We start from the raw sequence: 24019 nt of genomic DNA on the forward strand, positions 1-24019 counted from the left end.
TTCAAGACTGGTAGCCATTTGTCTTTTGTCTTATTCAACCATAATATTATCTTCACCACACTTAGTCTTATTGACTGAATTTCATGTTCTCTCTTCAGTCCTTTGACTTCTTCACTTAGAATGTTGCTTCTCTAATAGATATGCTATTGTTGCATCACTATTGCCGATATTTCCACTATTGAGCAATCCTTTGGTATCAACCTCATTATGTAGTGTGTCATTCTACTGGATGGCCATATCTTTCTTTTTCTTTAAGGATTACCTTAACTCTTCTTTTGCTACTTCAAATTGTTGCAGTATTATCTGGATATTAATCATCCAATTCTCAATGATCTTTCCCAAATTTTCAATCTCCATTTCCAAGATCTAAACTCTCAAGTTGTTAGACTTCGTTCAAGAGAACATCCCCTAATACCAATTTTTGGAAGTCTTATTGGAACACAATATATTGAGAGGGGGGGGGGGGAGGTGGTGAATCCGAATCTCTAAATTTTTCACTACTTGAACAAAATAATAGATTAATTGCATTCACTCCTAATCCATCTCAGATCTTAGATCTCATACCATATGATCATAAACTATATAACTAAAATGTAATCTATCTAAGCATAACATCCATGAACATTAAAATGTAAACTCATAACACAAAGATTTTGGTAACCTAGAAACCCTCCAAGGTATAGGTAAAATTGGGGTGGGGATGAGAAGCACAAATCTTTATTGTTGCAATAACAAAGTTTGCCCATTAGGGCTACAATTTGATCACTTCTAATGGTCTACCCTATGAGAGGTCTTCTTGGTTAAAAGCATTACAAGCCTGTTAAGTCTATCTTGATTAAAGGATTTAAACTTACAATGAAGTAAGTACTCCATTAGGAGATTTGAACAAGGTCTATTAAAATCACTCTATTAAGCTATTTTCCCTAATTCATAGGTTAGAATGTCTCAGTACTTGATCCTTCAGTTTTATCTCACAAAGTTGTTAATGGATCTTCTCTCTTCAATATCTAAACTTGATCTCCTTATCTAATTTTCTCTATTCTTTCCTCCACTGCTAGGTTTCTATGTCTGATCTTCTTATCAAAATTAGCCTTCCTTGCTCTGTACTTAACTTGTTCAATCCTTCATTATTTCATCTCACTCCCATAATGATTTGGGTTCACTAGTACATTTGGGGGTCATTTTTGACCTTAATTTTCGATGGAAAACCAATTTGGCTTGTCAAATTCATTTAAAAAAAAAATTGATCTCGATAACATCAAAATTTTGACGACAGTTAAGTTTAGTGTCAGAATTTTGATGATAGTTAAGTTTGGCATCAAAATTTTGATGTTTTTAGAGATATATAAAGAAAATAAAAGTGAAACTCCATTTATTCAAGCAACAAAGTGTGGGTAGGAAGCTTTAGGCGTGACCAATTAAGAGCTTTTCAATGCTATCAAGGTAAGGTTGCTGGATTAATTTCTATTTTTCATGTCCTCTTCTATTTGGAACTTGCTTTCAAGGTAAGGGTTCATTCTCATCCTCTTCTATTTCCAACTTGCTTAATTTCAAGGTAAGGGTTCAAGGTAATTTTCATTTTTCATTGTAAGGGTTCAAGGTAATCTTTGTTTGCAACTTAGGGTAAGGGTTCAAGGTAAGTTTCACTTTGGCCATTGATTATGACGATTCAAACATCATTCACACAATTAGCACAAAGAATAGAAAGTAGTTTAGGCAACAAATTCATCTACAAATTAAGCCTAGGAAATAGTAAAACACTTTTACAAAGGACACAAAATACCTCATATAAATTACATTCAAATTCTTACCTTCTTTTATCAAAGCAATAGAGCTGGTATGATAACCTCATCAGAAGATCTCACCCAATTTCTTGATTGGATTCTGTAAAGACCTAGCAATCTAAGATTTCTAAGTTAAGCAAGATTGTAAAATTATGGAGTGTAGAAACTCAATATGAAAAACATGTTTATTGAACCAAAAAAGTGCCCTTGACTATGATGATAAAATGGGTCTATGCCTTCATGGTATAAAAAAAGCCATATTCTCTGCACAAGACACTTACTGGTTTCCATTTAATGTTATTGTTGTCACTAGTTCCCATGACTCTATTACTTTGGTGAAGACCAAGATGTTAGAAAATAGAAAGAATTAAAACTGCAAATCAAGAACAAAATATTCAAATAAAGAGCAATATTGAATGAGAAAAAATGATAAACCTAGGATACAAGGCCTCAAAAATGTCTGAAATGCTAAAGCTTGAAATGGAGAATCCTAAACTAGTAAAATGCCTTATACATAACCCTCTAAAAAGGGTGAGAAAATGATCAATGATTAATGTTATTATCCATATGAAAAAAATATCATATTTTTATCCAATAAAAAATTTAGTTTCTTTTTGAAAATGTACCTAAATATTTTACTTCCTAAATTTTCATTTGAAAGTAAAGTTAGTTGAACAAGGTGATAAAATTGCATGTGTAGATGTATGCATATATGTATGTATGTATGTATGTATGTATGTATGTATGCATGTATGCGTATATATGTATGGATGTATATGTATGTATGTATGTATATATGTATGTGTGTATATGTTATGGTGGGATGAAGAACAAATAAAAAAGAGTAAGGAAAAAGAAAAAATCTAGAAGTTTCAATGTAATAAAATGATCTTTAACGCCTCCAACATTTAAATGATTTTCTGAGACCTATACTATGATACAATTTGGTTTTAATGGTCTTAAGATATCAACTATAAGGTGATTCAACTGGTTCTTCCCTTCCACAAACTCATTATGATCATAAACTAGAAAATGCACAAGATAGGCCTAGTAGCCCTACCAATTAGGTCTCTAGCAAGCTTATAAAATGCATAACTTTTAAGACTTCCAAAACACTAAGAAAACATATAAGTTTTTTAGATACCCTTTATTGAAAACTTTAACATGCCAAAAAGAATAGATAGGGCTATTTTGGAAAATAGTCTCTATTTTAATGCTTGATCAACAATTTAGGCCTCCTAGATGATGGTTTGCAAAGCAACTATGAGTGAAACTTACCCCCAAACTTCATGATTATCCATTGTCTCATTAAATTAGTTGAATTATGGGAATCTGCAATCAATTTGAGTTAAAAAACCCCACAAGTACAAAAGCCCCAATTTGTGTTTCAAAACCCTTAAAAACTAGGGCTTCCTCAATCTATACTTTCCCAATTAGCTATCCCATAAGGCCAATGTGCTACTACTGTAGCATACCCAACAATTTCAATGTAAAATTCCTTAAATTAGTTATGGTGATCACCAAAATACTTCATTCCCTCCTTCACAAATGCATATAGAATAGTTAGTTGCTATGATACACATTGGAAACAAGACATTCCATGAGAATCAGAAACTTATATTCATGGAATAGCTATTTCATAATTGAGTCATCAAATCTGCCTACAAACTGGAGAGTATTATGATAGTCAACAAATATGAATGGAAACACTTCTAGAAACCTTCAATTAAAGCATGAAAGTGAAAGATTAGATCATAGTTTAATGTCCTTGTTTCATTCAAGATCAATTGGCCTTCAAAGGTAACCAAAACAATGAACAAAACTCAATGTGCAGTCTGTATCTAATATTTGCAATGTAATCCTAGTTTGTCAGCATGTCCAACAATTTGACTATTGAAACTTGAGACTAAGATGTTGAAGGAACAATATAGATAGGTGGAAGTTCTTAAAACAAAAACCAAGAATGTCTTCCCCTTCCCCATACCCTTCTATTCACCAACCATCAAGAGTTTTCACTTTGGGAATTAAAAGATATTTGTTATTTTCCTTCAAACCCTAACTGTAGGGAAGGGTAAACAATAGGCTTAATAAAATCCAAAACTAAAACCACTTTCTCCTATTCGAAAAAAACAAGTTACTGCATTCATCAATCCTCAAAAATTGAACTTTCTAAAAACATAACAAAAATTGTGTAGGCACCCAAAAATCAACAAAGACCTAAATCATGCAAATCTGATCAATCAGTGCAAATTAAAGAGAAAATCAAAAGAAACACAACAGACTTTCAAATCAAAAATCACATTAGGTCATTAATCATCTATCAAATCGACAAGACCTAAATCAACTTTAAAAGAGGAGAAAAACAATTCAAATTCATAAAATGAAATTCAAAAAAAAGGAGGAAGAAAAAGATAAAGTGTTGAGAATAAATAAGACATTTATTAAATCAACAAAATCATTTATCCTCACAAAATTGAAAATCCCCCTTTTTCATTTTAAAAGAATTAGAAATATCCTCAATTATCCTCAAAACCAAGTTTGTTTCACTCTTCCTCCTTGTCTCTTATGAGATATTTTCAATTTCACTTTCACCCATTAGTCAAAGGTGAAAATCCTAATTCTTACACCTACCCTTTCTGAAATCCTATAAATAGGAGGGAAATCCAAGAGCCAAAGTACCCAAGTTTTAGGCATCTGCACTATAGACACATTTTGATTCATCATTTTAGCATTGTCATTTCAACAAGTTCATAACATTTTTAGCATTGCTTTTATGTTATTTAGCATCATTTATTACATGTTAGTTTATTGCACGTCCATTTTGATAGCATATAATCTACATTTTTAGTCCTAGATCTTGCATGTATCCTTGTAGATCTACATTTTTTAGCATATTACCATTCTAGAACTATCACTAAGATGCTGGTCTAAGAGCTATTTTAGTAGTTGTAGTTAGGGAAACATGAGACACTCGTAGAGATTACATTCTAAGGATGATATCTTGGGTTTATTCTAGTTCATCATTAGTCTATCTGCATTCTACATTAAAGTTTCATGAATACACATTCACACCATTTACAAACTGATTATCACTCTGCAAATTTTTTTTAGAAAGATTTAATCTAACTGTGCGTGATTTTCCCACCAAAAGGATTGCTATTTCATTCCAAATCTGTACAGTACTATTCCAACAATAGACTAGGTTGAAGATAATCAATTTATTGGTCACAACTCTATACCTTACAACTTCATCCTTCCATGTTCGATCAAAATAATGATCTGACTATTATACTTCTAGATTACAAGAAAAAATGCAAAAAGTTGCATGACAACTTTTATTGCAATTTTTGCAATTTTTACAACTTTTACATAAACTTCAAATAAAAGAATCCACATGCCTTCAAAACTATACCACAATATGAAAAAATATTATAAAACATAAAAATGGAGATTTTTGGTCAACTCACAATGTTTGACCAATCATTGACCAACCTTTGACTTTCCTATAACCTTATTACAATGTGTAAACAACTTGCCTAAATACATGTTTGAGATTGCCTAAACTATCTTGTGTCAACGTGGATGCTTATTGACCTTCTATACTATCCTACCTGGCATTTGAACACCTTATTTAGGACCTAGGGCCCCTGCACCAAGATCTTGGATTTTGTTGTCATGCCCTTTTGATCAATGTATATGTATGTATGTATATACATACATACATACATACATATATATACATATGCATATACATGTATATATATATATATGTATGTATGTATATATATATACAAATACATACATACATATATATATATATATGTATACACACACACACACACACACACACACATATATATATATATATATATATATATATATATATGTATACACACACACACACACACACACACACACACACACACACACACACATATATATATATATATGTATATACACATATATATACATATGTATATGTAAGTATATAAACAATAAAAATCACTTAATAGGTAGCATGGTCACAAGATTTTAAACATAACTATATAAGAAATGAGTTAGGATGTATATAAGTCAATTGGTCTAGTTGCTGATTAGCTAGGTTGATTACAAATTCCTGTAGAAATATCATCAGATTAGGTATAATAAAACAAACAATTATTTGTTCCCAACCAGCATTAACTTGACTGGACTATTTAAACCTATTGATTATTGACACAAGCTTTTAAACATAACTATATATACTAGTAAATTTGAACTCAATTTTCAACCAATTTTGGTCAAAATTTCCACCCAAGTTGGTCAAAATTTTGACCAAGATGTTCATCAAAGTTTTATTGTTTGGTCAAAATTTTGACCAATCCATTCATAAATTTTTTTAAATTTTTGGTGGTCCTAATTTGTCAATGTTGGTTGAAATTTTGACCAATCCATTCGTCAATTTTTTTTTGATTTGACCAATCCATTCGTCAAATTTTTTTTGATTGGTGGAAATTTTGACCAATGCTTGGTGGAAAACTAACAGGCATTGGTTGAAATTTCCACCAATGTTTGGTCGAATTTTTTTAGCATTGGTGGAAATTTCCACCAATGGTTGGTCAATTTTTTTTTAGTTGGTGGAAATTTCGACCAATGGTTGGTAGAAAACTAAAAAGCATTGGTTGAAATTTCCACCACGGTTGATCGATTTTTTTTTATGCTGTATCAAGAAATTGCTTCTTATCCAAGACATTTAATTTGCAACCTTTTAAATCTCTTCAAAGATAAAGTTGGAGCAGAAAAAAAATTCTTTTCAAAGGTGTCCTCTAATTGTAAAGTGTCCATTCCATTGTTTGTTCAACAAACAAGACATATCTAGTTCAATAGATAATGTAATGGACACTTTACAATCAGATGACACCTTTGAGAAGAAAATTTTTCCTACTCCAACTTTACCTTTGTAGAGATTTAAAAGGTTGAAAATTAAATGGCTTGGATAAGAAACAATTGCTGATACAACATGGAACAAATGGACATTTATGCATAGGGCACTGTCAACTATGTGAGTGATAGAATGAACTATAAAAAATTACCATACATGAATTATAGAATGAAGTGTAAACAATTACAACAATGAGTTTACCATACATGAGTTATAGAATGAAGTGTAAACAATTACAACAATGTGGGTAAACTAACTCCCCTTTATAAGCTCTAAAGTCTAAACCTTATTTGTACAGGACTTTATTCCCATGAAGCTTGGAGAAAGAGATAAGGGAGGAGAGATAGTTAAAAGACTAGTTTGTATTGTCAATAACTATAGTATGAGCCCACCTAAAGGCCATCATATTATTCCCTACCATATAACATAGTTAAGTCCAATGAACTTTCACCAGATTGAATCATTGTGCATACACTGAAGCATTAGTAAGGGGAAGTCGGCAAGGTTCAAGAAGAGGAAATGAATGTAGAAGAAGAAAGTGTTTTTCCTTGTTGGTCAGGTCTCTCTAGTTGTTAGTGATCCCAAAGCCCTTTGATCTAGCTGAGATAAATAGTCCAAAATGTTCTAATGAAACTTTAAGGGCACTAGTGGAAGACTTCAGCAAGCATAGGTTCACATGCTTGAAATTGTCAAAACAAGCGCTACCATCAGACCAAATGTGTCCAATATAGTTATTTTGAGCTTGATGATGAGATATGGAAGCAATGGAGCACACTTTTATAATGTTATCCAGGAATTGCAACCGAGGAGATAGTTACTATAATAAAGGATGTGACGAGGGGATGATTACCATCATAAAGAACATGACAAGAAAAGCAAATATTTCCCACCAAATGTGGAGGAGATAAAAGGTCATAAAGCACAGTTAAACAGATGACTAAATGGAAGGTGAAAGGGAACCATAAAATAATCGTTTAAGTTTCTCCACAAGAATGAAATGGAGTCATTTATCAGCTATGCCTAGATATCTTAGATCTATAATAGTCAAGATAAGAAATTAAGGTAAATAATGTTTTTAATCAGTAAATTGAGGACTCTATTTGGGCCCTCATCAACAATATAAAACAAAACTTTACAATAAAAAATTGGTTATCCTAGAAACCCATGCAAAGTGTTCAATGCTAACAATTTGTCAATTACCAATACAAAATCTTATTCCAACACTACAGGGTAAAATTACACCAAAACCAACCTACTTTAGATAAGAAAGTTAAAAATATAATGCCAGAGAATTCTTCCACTTTAACGAACCCATGCACACATGCAACCAAACATAATAAGCATAACTAACAAACTACATAAATCTGAAGAACTATTCTCTGCACACACAACTGCAACACCATTGTAACCATACTCCAACCTGCTCTAGACACATGACTCCATTAAGGTTCAGTTCTTAGCATGGGTAACCTTATCCCTAGAGGAAGCTAACAAGTTGAAAAGGCTCCCCACTTCCAAGAATCCCTTCCTCAAGATACTCTTTAAACTCTCAAGCTATCAATATTCTTGGCTAGATCATGGAAATAGAGTCAAGCTCCTCATTTTGGGAGCATATGATCGAAACTCCCTGCACACAACTGCCAACTGAAAACCTCAAACTAGGACTTCAATTGCACCCACTAAAGCTTCCTCATACTTAATAGGAAGGAACACATTTTCCACTCCTAGCAGTATCCTGATTACAATTCTGAACACGCTCATTCACATTTGTATCTAGAACAGTAGCCTCCAATTGGGTAGAAGCTCTAGTCTAGCACAATCCCACACTACCAAATCCATCTTGTCCAAGGACCAGCTTAACCAAATCTATGAGTGTGCTAATTGGGGATGAAAAAAGTATTCATAGATGGTGATTGCAAACAAGACATCCATTATGTAAGGATCAACATTTTGAAAGGGCCAAAACATCAAAGCACAAAAATGCAACGCAAACATTCTAGAGCAAGAGACAACCCTCACCTCCAAAAAAGCCACTCACTTGCTCCAAGTTGGAGCAACCACCTATCACATAGACTAAAGGAACTTTAATATAAATGTGACAAGCAGAAAAGCCATTCAAAAAATCTGTAATAATTATGTAATCCTCCAACCTGTCCAAAAGAATTTTCAGATCATTGTAAATTATTGGTGGATGAATATGAGGGAGGAGCAAAAATTAGGGGTACAATTTTTGACATGGGGTAAATAGTCTGCTAAGAGATTGGAAGAGAGGCAATCTCATTCCTTCAAATTATCAGTGATCCTTGTGGAGTTGATCCTCATGGAGAAGGGCAACAAGGTAATTTGCATATTTGCCAAATGATTTACTACTTTATTAGACTCCCAATTCCAGTGATTGTAACAAACACTTCAGGAATAGTTCCAACAAATGAGCCAATTATGTATGGACTATACTTGACATTTGTGGCAACACTAGCATAGTTTAAAATAATGTAAGGAAATGGTGAGATTCTCAAAAGAGCAACAGCTCAGAACTGATGGAACTAGTTTCCTTCTCCTACTAGCCTGATCAATGCAGATTTTTGAGGCCACCTTTCAAGCCATTTCTATGTTAGAAAAGAGATATTGACCAGTATAAGATATCTTAAAAATTCAATCAGCTGAATTTTATCAACATGAAACCGCAAGATGATGGGCAAAAATTTACATGTATTTGGCTGCGAAAGGTAGACCCAATGAAGTAAGGCAAAGACATGCGAATACTAGTTCCTGCCATTATTATCAGGAATCCAATGCTATATCCAAATGTCATTCTAGCTAGCCGCATTGAAGGTGTAGAAGGTAGCAGAAAAATAGGAAACAAACCCATTGACCCAATAAGCACAAATACAAGTGCTTTCACACTAAAAGTTGCTGCTTTCCAATCCAAGATTGGTATAATCACCTACCACAAGGAAAAACATAAGACTTTTATGAGAAGAAGTTTTCTTTTTTAGAGCAAAGAAAGGCAACATCCATGTAATTTGTCTTCCAACACTCATGCAAGAACAAAATTAATTCCAGTTTGGCTAGTCACAAACAAATGATCATAAACTCTAGCAAAAGATGTGGATCATTGTAAACTATAGATATTTTGCTCCTCCATCTACTTCTCCAACACTTTCAAATATATACAGACCACCTGGAAAATGATAGTGACTCACAATCATTTTCAGCCAAATAAGCAGAAACAACTACAAGCATACATGAATGTGCATTCGCATTAACACATAGAGAGAAACACCAATGCTTCCCTCCCTCCGGCTTATTCTCATATTATTTTCCATATAAAACTAAATTATGTCAAGAAAAATTGTCAATTGTAGTGGATAAGTTAAAAAAACTATCATAATCACATACTCGAAAAATAATGCCATCTCAATTAAGCTGGATGGTATACCAAATTTATCAATGATGAAAAGAAAATGAAAAGTTAATTTTATAGATCTCCAAAGAAAAGCACAAAGAGTTAAAACATTTCAAAACCTGGTCAATTAGAATCGGCATTCCCTAGATGATGAAAGCAGCTACAAGTGCGAACAGAGAAAAGCATAATAAAACCACCTTAATCCACCAGCATATGCAATACTTGTCTGCTTTTTTCAGAACTTGTAACCTCCCAAATTCCTGGGGCTCTGGTTCATCTGAAAAACCTAATCTAACATAATCAGCTTTTTCCTGACATGTCACCTGCCTAACATTCTGAATGACTTCCCTCATTGATTCAATGAAAGCAATGGACAACTTCTTGTTCTTGTCTTTATTATGAGCAGGCCAATCCAGTTACGTGTATCTTTACACATAGATCACACAAAGAAAGGTTAATGAGAATGATTTATATGACCATAATTGTATGTAAAACAGCTTAGTTTAACTTATTTCAATAGATCAAAATGTTATAAAAATAGCACATCGTGATCCTACAAGAGAATTTAGAATAATTACACTCAAAGTGAATGCCTGCTGCTGTACAGATAGCTTTTTCTGATTACCACTGTATGTCACCAGTCTGACACCCTCCAACAAGTTCATGTGTGAAAGCACTCAAAATCAAATAATAGTAAAACTAAATAATTAGCACCTTGTTAATTTACATAATATAGGTTACCTGTGCCTGAAGACTGAGATGCCAAGACCGCAGCTCTAGCATCTGATCCCAAACTAACATTCTGTGATTGATTTGCATCTGCTGCAGATGGAACAAAATCCGTAGAGCTAATTCCTGTAGCCTAGATTGTCAAAGAAGGTAAAAATAGGTGTGTATTTAACAAAATGTAAAATTAAAAGATACAAAAATTAGGATGTTGCCTGAGAAAAAAGGGCAGTTAATACATCTTGTAGGTAGCGAAACTGCAATTAAATGGCTTGGATCAGAATATATACAAAAGCAAAATTTGAAAAGGATGCCAAAGCTATATTTTCAAAAATATATAATGGAGCTCAATGTCAAAAACAAACATTTCAGAAGGTTTCTAATATTTTTAAGAAGATTATAAAATGCAGGAATGCATACCATCTAATAGGCAAAATCTTTTTAATTTCAAAAGATTCTGTTCGATTTTAGCTTTGAACTGCAAATAAGAACAGATTTTGGAAAATAACCAGTCCTAAAAATGGTAAACATCATAACCATTGCTAGGCGCACACATATCAAATACAACCATGAAAAACCATCAAATATTGTCATCAAGAGTTGGCACAAGAAACCCTTTCTTTCAGTTCTTAGTTAATAAGAAAGGTTTACAATATTATTTTGGCTCAATTTTACACTGTTTTGTTGATCCAGCACTGATTAGCAATAACTTATACACATAAATTCACAGTCCATGGGTCTGAGTTGTAAAGCTTTTCGGAAAAACTGTCTTTATTTTTTGCATCAAGGTTCTAGATCACATCCGATGAATCATCATCACAATGAGAGGCGAATGAGATGAGAACTGTAAGATTAGTTCAATGCATACTTGTGATGCCAAGGAGAGGTGCTAGGCAAACACGGAGATCAAAACATCGAAACTGGAATTAATATAAAATTTAAAACCTTGCAGACCCCATCTCATTTGTCTCTCTCTGATGATGTAGCACAGTGTGATCCAATACTGTAAGGATTGTCAATAATAAAATGTTCGAGTCTACTAAATTTACTAACTAGAGGAAAATTGGCCTTATTTGTTCACAAATTTATAGAAGTGAATATGCAAATTATTGCAATGGCAGACTTATTCCGAAATGAGAGTAAAAATAATAGGTTAACATGGAAATATGGAAAACAACAACTTGTTTAATTCAATAACTTTCAAACAAAATTCAAAAAATTGGACTCATAATGCATAAGAAGCATAAAGAATGAGTTTAGCAGACATACTAGTCGAATTTAAATTTTAATTATAGACGCATAACTCAGTCAAATTTGACTTGACAAACCATAAGTATAAATAACATTCAATTAATTAGTATTTGATAAAGAAATATTCAGGGAATTAAAAACAATGAAATATTCATTAATACAGGGGAGTATTCAAATGATGGGGTCTTGATCTGGATATTTTGATCCAAAAAACCAAAATATTCAAGTTAATACAATTCAAAAATCTTTGCCACCTTATCACAGCTTGCAATTAATAACTTGCTAAAAGAAAAGTTAGGCCAGATGGAATGTTCATATCAAGAAGAACCATAGGAGTCTAAAAGACATTGTGAATTTTTTAACCAATAAACATGAAAGATATAAATCCTGGTACATAGGAATTCCTCAACTAAGTTGTATAAATAGAAATTAAAATCTTGTGTGCTGTGATTAATCTCAAGAACATCAAACCTAGAGTCCCTCTTGTGGATGCACATTCGTCATCAAATAAGTGTATCAAAGACTTGCAAATCAGATAGTGATCTAAAGATATCTATTACACCAATGAGAGTCTGATGCTCTCTAAGACCAAAAAAACTTATCTTTGCTACTTTGGTTTGACTATCTGGACTACAACCTTATGGACAATTCCTACAAGTTGTAATGTCCCCTTTTTATGTCTCTTGGACACTACATGAGCTATTGCAATATTATAGTTAATTCTATTGATTTATGAATGTTGGACAATGAAGGTATATATGACTGGTAATTTCGAATGGTAATATGGATAAAATGAACTAATGAATTAATATGCAGGTGTGGGTGTAATATGCAATTAATCTAGATTTTGATAGTGTTCATATAATAAATGCATTTTGGGTGGCTTCCATTTCCAAGAAAATACCACATGAATCCCCAAAATAATAAATGCCATTGCAAGATACCCAAGACTAGAAGTAACCTACAATGGAAAGATAATGCTAATTAAAAAAAGAATCTAAAATAATAAAAGCAAAGAAACATATACCTTGACTAAAGAATCTAAAATAATATAAGTTAGCCAACCTAAAGCAGTTGTATTGCAGAAATGGTATAAACTCCTCAAAAATAAAATATTGAAAAATAGGTAAATAGAATTCTTAAATCAACCTTAAATTCATATTTCAGTTCATTGTGTACTAGAATTTATATTCGCAGCAGGTGTTAATTTACATTGGCCCTATGCTGTTTACAAGTTATGAAGTGAATTTCAAACAACTAATCCAAATAGATGCTAGTATCCAAAATTTTAAATTTTAAATACAAGCATAGACTCACAATCTTGCATATATTGAGAGTCAACTTCATGCAAAATTTCTACAGCTGTGGTACTCGGTAAATAACATTAATTCCTTTGCATCTTCTTCATCTTTTGCTTCATTCACATTGATTGTGAAAGTGTACTCTTGATCACACCCAAGGTATGAATTGCACATGAAACACAATGTATATGTCTTCTCTCCAAGCTTTCAAGGTGTAGTAAACTCAAGCTTGACTTTAGTGTTCCTCTGGAGTGATACTTTCTTAATGGCTAGCAGCTGATTGCTTTTTAAATCCCCAATTACTAGCCACCATCCTTCTTCCTTTGCTTTGGGATACCTTGGTGCATCAACTGGACCCAACTCCTATCTACCTTCAAGATCTCTTTCTAGAGTGACTTGCACTGTTACATTCTCTCTAACCCTCATATCATCACTGTCAACTATGTCATATACCATATCAATGTTTGGGAAGTGATTACAAAAATGAGCAATGTCTAACAGTTGTGAATATGTCATCTATAAAAATTCATGCTTTTCATCATCCTCCATCTCAACTAAATCAAAAATAGTTTTAATGCTTTTCCCTAGATTTTCATGGCACTTCTTAGCAAGTTCCTTGGTGAAATGTAGAAGCTGTAATAGGACAGAATCACAGTTCCAAAGACCTTGTGTAACCATTTGGCTCAATTCCATTGCTACAAGAGCTAGATTCAACCAACCATTTCTAGAAATAACATCCACCATAACTTGAAGAAGCTGGTTAGTAAAAAGAAGCACTTCTTGCTGATCTAGTGCTAGGTTGCCAGCTATGACATGCCTTGAAAAGTGAGCTTGCAACAAGGCTTTTTGCCTTTACATGTGGATTGGTATATTTTGGTTTGTCAATAGCAAACTTTTGATGATTTATCAATTTTCTTGGCTATATGGGAAGCTATGAATACTTTGAGGTAGAAGCAAGAATTTCAAGAAGCGCTTTAAGCTTTGTCTTTGCAGACAAGGATGTGTTGAAGAGTTCAATGGTGATATAGCTAATATAGCAGTAAGATGCTATCATCCCCAGGTTCAAAGGAGAAAGATACATATCATCTTCTATGGCAACACATTTTCTTGATTCCAAATCACTTAGCGTACTCTCTATAAGCTTAGAAAGGTGGTCTGACAAATGCTTGTGGCTACACCTTGAAGATTATAGTAATTTGGATTCTAAGTGAGTCTTCGGTAGAAGAATGTCCAAGTAAGACAACCTACAACATCCTGCTTACTTTCAATAGTACTCGCAACAACTTTAGCCTTGATATGATAATAGAGAAAGTGATCTAGATGACTCTCCATAGGAAATGGCTCATATAAGAATTTTTTATAATATTCTTTACAAGGTGCATGGCATATAATTACACACTTTCCAGCATTATCAAGCAGAGGTCTATTGGTACGCCCCATCATTTGGAGAAGATCAGTTATTGGATAGTCTCTGCGAGCATTTTCTAGTCCATCATAATATTGTGTACCCATGACAACAAATAAATGAGCTAACAAAGACAATCCCCAACTCATTGAACTGCTTGCAATGTACACCTAAATTGCCCCTGCACTAAAGAATTGGGCTACAAGTTCCTATTCTACCAAAGTGAGACCTTCATGTAAATACCCAATTCCATTAGATAATGCATGGCTCTTTCACTTTGGCAATGAAAGGTTTCAAATATTCTTCAGTAAATTGAAGAAACTAGGATCTTTCCCCACCATCTGCATTTGAATAAGTTAATAAATCAATGGCAGTAAGCCAGGAATATTTTCTTGTTGGCACGAACACTAGAGCTGGTTTGCCTCCTTGATGTGTAAGTTGGCTTGGTCATTGCCTGCATTTGAGCTTAAAAGTTGGCTATATCAACACCTTGGGTATGAATCTCTAATGGTACAGGACGAACACCTGGGGGGAAATTAAAAAGGCCATATGTAGTAGCTCCAATCTGCTCACCAAGATCTCTAGCATTTGCAAGTGAAGTGGAAAGAGCAACAATGTGAATATGATTTTCAATTTGAATTGAAATATACCTCATTCTAGAAACAATTACTTCCAATATGGGACTAGCATCTCCACCAATTAAATGAAGTTCATCAACAATACATAAGCTAACTTGCTACACTTGCTTATGTTGTTTCCATCTGTGAGACAAAGAATCCCATTTCTCAGGTGTACTTATAACAATCTGACCTTTCTCAAGTAGCTTCAAATCAGTCACAGTCTTACTTGTTAGTTCAACTACTTTCCATCCTAGACCTTTCCCAAACTTTTGCTCCCATTCACAATATATTTTCCTTTGCAAGTGCAGCTATAGGAGCAATGTAAATAGATCAAAATGTATTGTCTCCACCTTTTTGATGCAGTTGTAGCAAATAAAACTTAGAAAAAATAGTCTTACCACTTCCAATGGGTGCTGCAACCAAAACATTATCATCTAAGTTATATAGGACTATAAATACATGTGTTTGAATAGGATTGAAGTGCCTAAACTACTAATATAGAGCTTCGTATGAAGGATTTCTTAATGCAGATACAGGAAGTGGCTACAATTCTAATAATTTAGTTGGAGGTGGATATTTCTTTGGCAGAATAAGATGTCGAAATGAAACTGGCAAAATAGTCTATGATCCTAACCATTTTTTAGATACAACATGAATAAAATACTGGGGTGGAAGAGGTTCATGTATTGGGACAGTGAAGCTAAGGTTATGAATCTTTAAACACATATATAACATGTGTGTTTATATTCAAGCAAATGCAATTGGCAGGTATAAAGCTAAATCACACAACCTTTGCCAACATTATTGATGCCTATGCCAAAACAAGAGCTTTGGAATAAGCTATGGACATGCATTAAAGAATAAAGAATTTTTGTTAGATGTTGTAGTCACAATTGCCATGGTAGACATGTTTGAAAAATGGAAGCATAGATAAGGCATGTGAATTTTTTGATAGAATTCAAGAGCCTCAAAAAGAAGAGTGTCCATTGATATGTTAGCGATTCTACATAATGAACATGTAGAAGACACTGAGAAAATTTTAGTGTCTAAAATTGATTACTGGCAAGGAATTTTATAAATATATTGGCTTGCTTGCCTCAGTAGGACAATATTTCAAGTTCAGCGAAACCTTGTTGAACCAACTCTCCAATGTAGTGGTTCTAGATTTTAACATGCTTAGTACTATTGTGGAACATCAGATTCTTACTGATTTGAATAGAACTCTGATTATGAAAATGCAATATGTTGGGACCATGCTATATTTGCTGCATACCTTGTTTTATTCTTTTCAACCAACCTACTTGGCAAGTGGTGAAAGTGGTAGTTTTCTATGTAGCCTCTGCAACAAAAAGGGATGTGGTAGACTATTTCTTGTATTTCAAAGAAAGTATTGTAGAATAATGGCTGAAAGTATAACTAGAAGTAGACTTCTGATCATCAACAGAACCTGCCTAAATTGAATCAACATATCCAACCTATCTAGTCTATAAAGATCATAATCTATGTTTTTTTAAGGTACTTGGAATCCTTTTAGTAGCACTCCAATATGTTTTCTTATTTTTTTGACTATAACGAAAAACATTGAACTCATTACATATGTAATAACTTATAATTGGTAAGTGCAGTAGCCAAATAAATCAATCAACTGATTGGCTATCTATAGAGTGGGTTTCTTTAAACTAGACTCATTTGAAGTGGACACCTCAAGTCCAACCTCAACAGGGTTGCTATCTTTTATACTAATTCCTTGGGGAATATCTTAAGCATATTTTTGTTGAGACATAAATATACCATCTGCACATGGAGGCTTCTAGACCAAAAAATGATGCATCCACCTAAATCAGTCTTTTTAAAAACTGAAATAAGAGATATTCTAGATTTATCAAGTAAAGATGAATTTTTTACAATATAGATAAGATTATCCACATATAGAACTTGGATAAGACTATCCTCAACTGAGTACTTGTGATGCTAGAGCATCTAGGCTCACATGTAGTCTTGCATCACCAAAAAAATTATTTTGTTTCTATGTTTGATTTTTTCATTTTTGGTGTAGGTTGGAGCTTCAAGAGAACATTTTGAAGTGTTGAAGGATAATTTTTTTTTTATATCAATACCCAACTTTCATTTCAAAAATTAGAGGCTATGATTTTGAAAATATTAGATTGCACAATTTCAAGGTTTCAAGGGTTGAAGGGATTCTTTGGAATATTATAAACTCATAATGAATTAATTTGCTAAATTTGGATGCTGAGGGAAGTGTTCACAGGGCGAATGACCTTTGGCACTCCAATCATGTATCTTTCATCTCATCTGCGTAAAATGGAGGTAAATACTAGTGATTTTTAAGAAAATAATTAGAGACTTTATTTTGTAAATGAGCACAACTTGGTTTATGTTTATCTTCGTTTTTCCAAAGCCATTAACAATAAAAAGTTGTTGGATGTAGTTTAGAAAACTTGGGTGCCACATTTGGAAGGATTGGTACCACAAGGGTTCTAATCATACAAAATGTAGCCTTCAATGGCATTAGAAGCTGCAATCAACAACAACAAGGTTGGAGAAACTTGCATGTTTTTCTCTAGGGAATTGCACAAGGAAGAACATAGATAATTAGCTTGCCAATAGGAGAAGGATAGAAGAAGAGAAATAAGGATTTGCAGGTGTGTTTGTGGTGTTCAAGGAAACCCAAAAGAGCTATAGATGAAGAAAAATATTGGAATTCAATTGAGGAGTGATGCCACAAAGGTGTGAAGGCTTGAGAAACATTGAAAATTTTCTAATTTGTTTCATGTCGAAATCCTTCATACATGTTATTATTCTGGATAAATTCTATTGTTCGAATGTATAGATGAAGGTTGAAATAAAGATAAGTTTCATATTATGTTTCCATATAGTGTTTTGGATGGGATATTAAGGCTGCAAGGTCAAGTAGTTTAATAAGATCTATCGATCTTGACTACATCAGCTTGATATATAGAGTACTATCATTAAATATTGACGAAATTTGTTTGTTGTAGGTAGGAAAGAATTAATTCTAGATTACCATGCTTTTAATGCCTACTTAAAACCATATAAGGCTTGCTTCAACCTGTAAACAAAATGTTCTTTGGAAGGTATCTCAAAGCCTTGAAGTTGAGTGGCATAAACCTCTTTATTACTATACTTATAAAACCACAAAAAAATACTTTAAAACATCTATTTGATAAATAGTTCAACCATGATGAACACTTAAAGACACAAGTAGTCTAATCATCTCTGTCTATGATATTGGAGAAAATGTTTCATTATAATCAATGCCTCCTATTGAGTGTACCCTTTTGCTATCAATTTACTAGCTTTATGTGTGTCAATATTACCATCAAATTATTTAATTTAATTTTATTCATCCACTTTGTATCTACAACTTTTGAACTAGGGAATAACTTGACCAAATCCTAGGTGTCATTTTTTCAATGGATGCTATCTTACTCCTTATTGCCTCAACCTTTTTCTTTTTCACAAACTTTGGCAAAATTTTGTGGCTCGATTAGTTTACATGACTTGATTCATCAAGGCATAGTTGACTTTGGCATGGGACCTTGTTTTCATTTTCACAAATTTTAACATAAGAGTGGTTTCACTAGTTCTTTGATATTTTTTGTTATTGTCTTGTCCTCGCACATGAAATTTTATGCTTTGCACGAACTATGTGGGTTACTTTTTTCATTTTTCATTAGTAGTATTGTTTTTTTCCCATCAAATATAACATCTCTATTCATCACTAATTTCTTATTTACAAGATTATGGTCTTATCATCTAACTTTGGCCTATTTTCTCTTGATATGGGTGCATCAACAAAACATCCAAGCACCTTCAAATTAAGTAATTGATGGCTTAATGCTATACTAAGCTTGTTTAGAAGTCATTTATTGAACTACTTTTGTAGGACTCGTATTTAACAAATAGACAATTGCAGTGCTTACATCTATCTAAAAACTTTTATCCAAGTTCTCTTCTTTCAACATATTCTTAGCTGTTGTAATAGTAGTCCTATTCTCCTTTCAAGAACACTATTTTGTTGTGTGATGGAAGTGGTGCACTTTCTTTAAATCATATGTTGTCTACAAAAAATCTATAAAAATTTATCATATTCCCTTTCACCTAATCTTTTGACTTCAGTATAGTGACCACTTTGTTATTCAACTTCTCCAAATTCAACAAATTTATCAAAAACTAATAATTTTCAATATCACAATATAAGTTTTCAACTTAGTGTTGCAGAGTTAATGCAAGTAGCTTCTGACATTCAAGGTTATTTCAGGCCTGATTATAGTGACACTATGGGAAAAGTTGATTGGAAAACAAAATAGAAAAAAAAAAAATCTAAAGCATGTTTCTTCATTGAGATGATTAAGAAAAGAATTTGATGATCACATTAGCTTCAAATAAAAAGAGACAATTTGAATGTTCTACATGTCTCTTAAACATTAGAAATCTACCTATTTATTAAATCTCTTGAATTTTAATTAGAAATGATGAAAAGGGAAGAATAGAGAGTGGATGGGAAAACATATTAAGGAGATTAGAAGATCAAAGAACCAAGTGGAAGAAAGTTTAAAAATCCAAGTATTGAAGAATAATTATAGAAATATGTAACAAAACCTACCATTGAACTTTGTAAGTGCATGACTACTTAGGAAGGCAGCCTATCAAAGGCTTTCTTGACAAATTTTTTTTGGGTTAAGAAAACCTACAGAGACAACCAATCAAAGCCTTTAGCAAAAGAGATATTCATTGAGATAGGGCAGGCAAAGGAGATATTCATTGAGACATCTCAATGAATATCTCCTTTGCCTACCCTACTTAATGAATATTTATTGAGATATTGTGGAAACTTTTATGTTCAAATTAGTCTACAATCCCCAAAAAAGGCACCATGGTCCATAAAATTCAATGCCTAAATAGATGATCACATTAATAGATGATTCCCAATTTAGTATGATTAAAGCTTTTGACATTATCTCTTTTTTGGTTGAAATTCAAGCCTATTTTTCAATGGGAAATCCCAATTGCAGAGTGAAAATGAAGACCCTCCAAAATGTATTGTTTTCTTGTATTGATTAGTGACATCACATAGAAAGTAAACAAGGCTAATAAAATACCAATATGGGCTAATTATACGTGTGGAAGATTTTTCCATGCATTTTTCTGATTTGCTAGGTCCTTTTGTTCACAAAAAGCTACAACCTGAGAGAATGGACAACATTCTACTAATTTAGAGACAAAACTAGTGTTTCCCTAATAAAAAAGTGTTTATAGAGAAAGAAGAAGAGAACGTACCCAAGATCTGGTGTTGCTCTTGAGAATGGTGATGTTAACTTCAAAGACCATCTCCAAAGAAGAGGTGACTCTAATGACATGGTATAAGATACTGAAAGATTTTATTGATAGGCACCATACATAGATGGTGGTTTCAAAGCCCCAAAAGCGAAACAAATGCATTCCGAATAGATGATCTTGGTGGCCATAAACTACAAGGTGGTTGATTCTTACCTCCTTTCTCCTCTCTTGTATCTATTGAAATCCAATAGAATAATAACAAAACCCAATAATTGGAAAGCCTAATATAATCTCTAGCCTAAAACAATATAGGAAGATTGCTCAAACCCCCCATAACATGCAACTCAAATCAACATGATCAAACCACATGGGCACAAATAAACCTGCTCTAGATAAAATAGCTCCTCTTCTTAACTGATAACTCTTTGTGTATGATATCTTCTTACCCACTACTAATCAACATGAAATTGTAAGAAGACTCAGAACAAAGATAATATTTCATGAATATCACCATGTGTTTCTACACATTTTTCCAATTGATGATGTAATAATGCCTACAATACTTTACCATGTAACACCAATCTTGCCTTTCGTGCCATAAAATCTCAAGATTTTCAATCTGTGTGCATTATCCCTCAAAAAGGTTTCTCTTTGATTGTATGAAATTCAATAATCTGTAGTTTAGGCCAAAGATACTGTTGTTTTTTTCTTGTACTTTTGACAGACCCATAAGGGCAAATAGGATAGTGCAAAGAGAGTTACTGGATTGCTACATGTAATTTACGAAAAGGCGTAAACCTACTGAATCCACTTCATTTCTAAGTTTCTACATATCAATATTATCTCTTATATCAAAATTTATATGGACCATAACTATTTAATTACTTAAAAATTTGGATGTTGTTTGTGAAAAGAGGATTTAATATAAAACATAATTGTGCACTAATTCCATTTTTACCATAAATTCTATCGTGCACATAATAACAGTAATAAGGAGGTCCTGAAGCTACCTATGAGGGTTTAATAGACACTGTATAGAGAGGGATTAACAACAAAGACTGTATTAAGAGGGATTGGACTTAAAAGCAGAAAAAGAAGCATTTATATCTCTAAGTTATCAGAGGATTGAACAAAGCCCATATAGTTTTGGAGCTTCTCAGACAGAGTTCTAAACATATAAAAGACAGTATACTCACTTCCATTAGTAGATCTATGTACAAATATAAATTCATGCCAAAAAAAGTAGATTTTGAGCTTCCTCTATGACAAAGGTAGATCATAGAATCACAGTTTCCAATACTTCGGTGGGTTTGAATGAGCTTGATGTCTGCACCAAACTCAAAAATCTAGAAATGTTGTGATGAAAGAATCCAAATTGCTTTGCATGCAGATATAGATGCAAAAGCCCTTCCCAATTAAGAAGGAATGTAAACCTAATGTTGTTATTCTTGAGAGAAAGCATTCTAAGAAAAGAGAGATTGCTGCGACAAGGAGAAATTAGGCCTTGCAATGACATACCAGTGAGATTCAAAGAAATCATACATTGATGACGAGAAGAGAAGACAATAACCATCCAATTGTAGTGTGATTGATTAGTAGCCCATCGAGCATATAATTTGGAGAGCTCACAGAAAAGGCACACTTGAAAGGCATAAGGATTAAACATGCGCGCAAAAAAAAAATGAACACTGCCTTGCCCTTTTTCATTATCATATCATATGTTTGGAAGGTCAAAATTTTGACTATCAATTTAACCATGGTCAAAATTTCGATGATATCAGGCCCATTTAAAAAAAAAAAAAGAATTTAACAACCCAAATAGGCCTTTGGTAAAAAAATTTGGTCAAAAATGGGGGCCTAATGTACTAGTGATAAGGAGTGAGTTAGGATGTACATAGGTTAACCTTACATTAACTGTAAACTAAAACACAAAGGTTGCACTAGGGTATTATAGGATTGTAATTATAGAAAATTGTTTGATTCGTCCAAGTGGGTGTATGATAGTGAAGAGTTGTATTAGGTGAGTAAAGCTCACCAATGGTTATAGGAATATACCTACATCAAAAAAATTAGAAACTAGAACTACACACTTGTTAGAGTGTGTAGTTCAAGGGTCTTGACCCTATGTATATGAGTATGTTGATAGCCTGGTAGGTAGAGTATGCCTCTAGTGTGTAGATGCCTTGGACGTAGTTAGGTAGCATGGATCATTACAATGCAGTATGCACTTTCTCCCTTACCTTGTGGATGTAATAGTTCAAAAGATTTCTACCAAGTTAAATGAAGTCTAGAATCAATGCTAATGCTATATTATTCAAAATTAATGCCAATATTTATATTGTATAATTCATTTGATTTGTTTAGATGCCATTTGGACTAAAGAGATAGTAATATTTAATTATTTTATTATTATCAATTATATACCAGATACTACTAATGCTTGTATGTTTATATTTGTTATAATTTTATACCTCAAATATTTGCTTGTAAAGATAGTCCCTGCCTAACAATTTGAACTCAGAACAAAATAAGGTGATGATTGCTAGATTGTGGTCTCAATTCAAAAGAAATAGTGATGGAAAATGATATTGTCCTTGCAAAAAATGCAAGATTTTAAAGAATCAAATAATTCTAATCACATTAGCTTAGAGAAATTGTAGGCAACATGATCACATTGAAGGGGGAAAGGATTTTCATCCTTTGGTGAATGTGGATTTCAAACTGGTGGAACATGGAAGTGTGAATATCAAAGTAGAAGATAATACTCCCACAAAAGAAGATGATCCTAAGGCAAAGAACACAATTGAAGATGTTGGTACTAGTGCAATTGATAATGTGCTAGATTATAGGATTGAAGAAGATTTTACTAGCAAAACTGGTGAAGATGACGAAGCCAATGATAGTTGTGCATCTAATGATGATGATGAAGAGAACTTTGATATACCTATAATTGAAAAGGCACAAGAGCCCTTGTACCAAGGCTCCCAAACAACACTTCTCTCCATTGTATTGTTGCTGGTAAACTTCAAGGTTATGACTGGTATATCCAATGTAGCAGTCTCACATATGCCAATGTATAGTGTCATTTTTTTCCTCTTCTATGTTAGCATCCCATTAATGTTCTTTATATTAATAAAAAAGTGTTTCCATAGGTTGATAGGTGAGTGTTTGTTACCACCTTCAAACATTCTACATCACTCTTACTGAGAATTATTGACCATTATGAAAGATATTGAAATGGAGTATCAAACAATACATACATGTGCCAATGATCATATTATAT

At 33.0% G+C, this 24019-nt stretch overlaps 2 pseudogenes; both read right to left on the minus strand.

Moving 5' to 3' along the window:
* Positions 1-9071: 9071 nt before the first annotated feature.
* Positions 9072-10531, minus strand: LOC149562438 (uncharacterized; annotated as a pseudogene).
* A 101-nt stretch (positions 10532-10632) lies between these two features.
* LOC149562439 (DExH-box ATP-dependent RNA helicase DExH12 pseudogene) lies at positions 10633-16140 on the minus strand (annotated as a pseudogene).
* Between the last annotated feature and the right edge of the window lie 7879 nt (positions 16141-24019).

Source organism: Cupressus sempervirens, chromosome 4 (genome assembly GCF_028749045.1).
Source record: "Cupressus sempervirens isolate cs-2001-9-10 chromosome 4, ASM2874904v1, whole genome shotgun sequence".
NCBI classification, from domain to species: domain Eukaryota; kingdom Viridiplantae; phylum Streptophyta; class Pinopsida; order Cupressales; family Cupressaceae; genus Cupressus; species Cupressus sempervirens.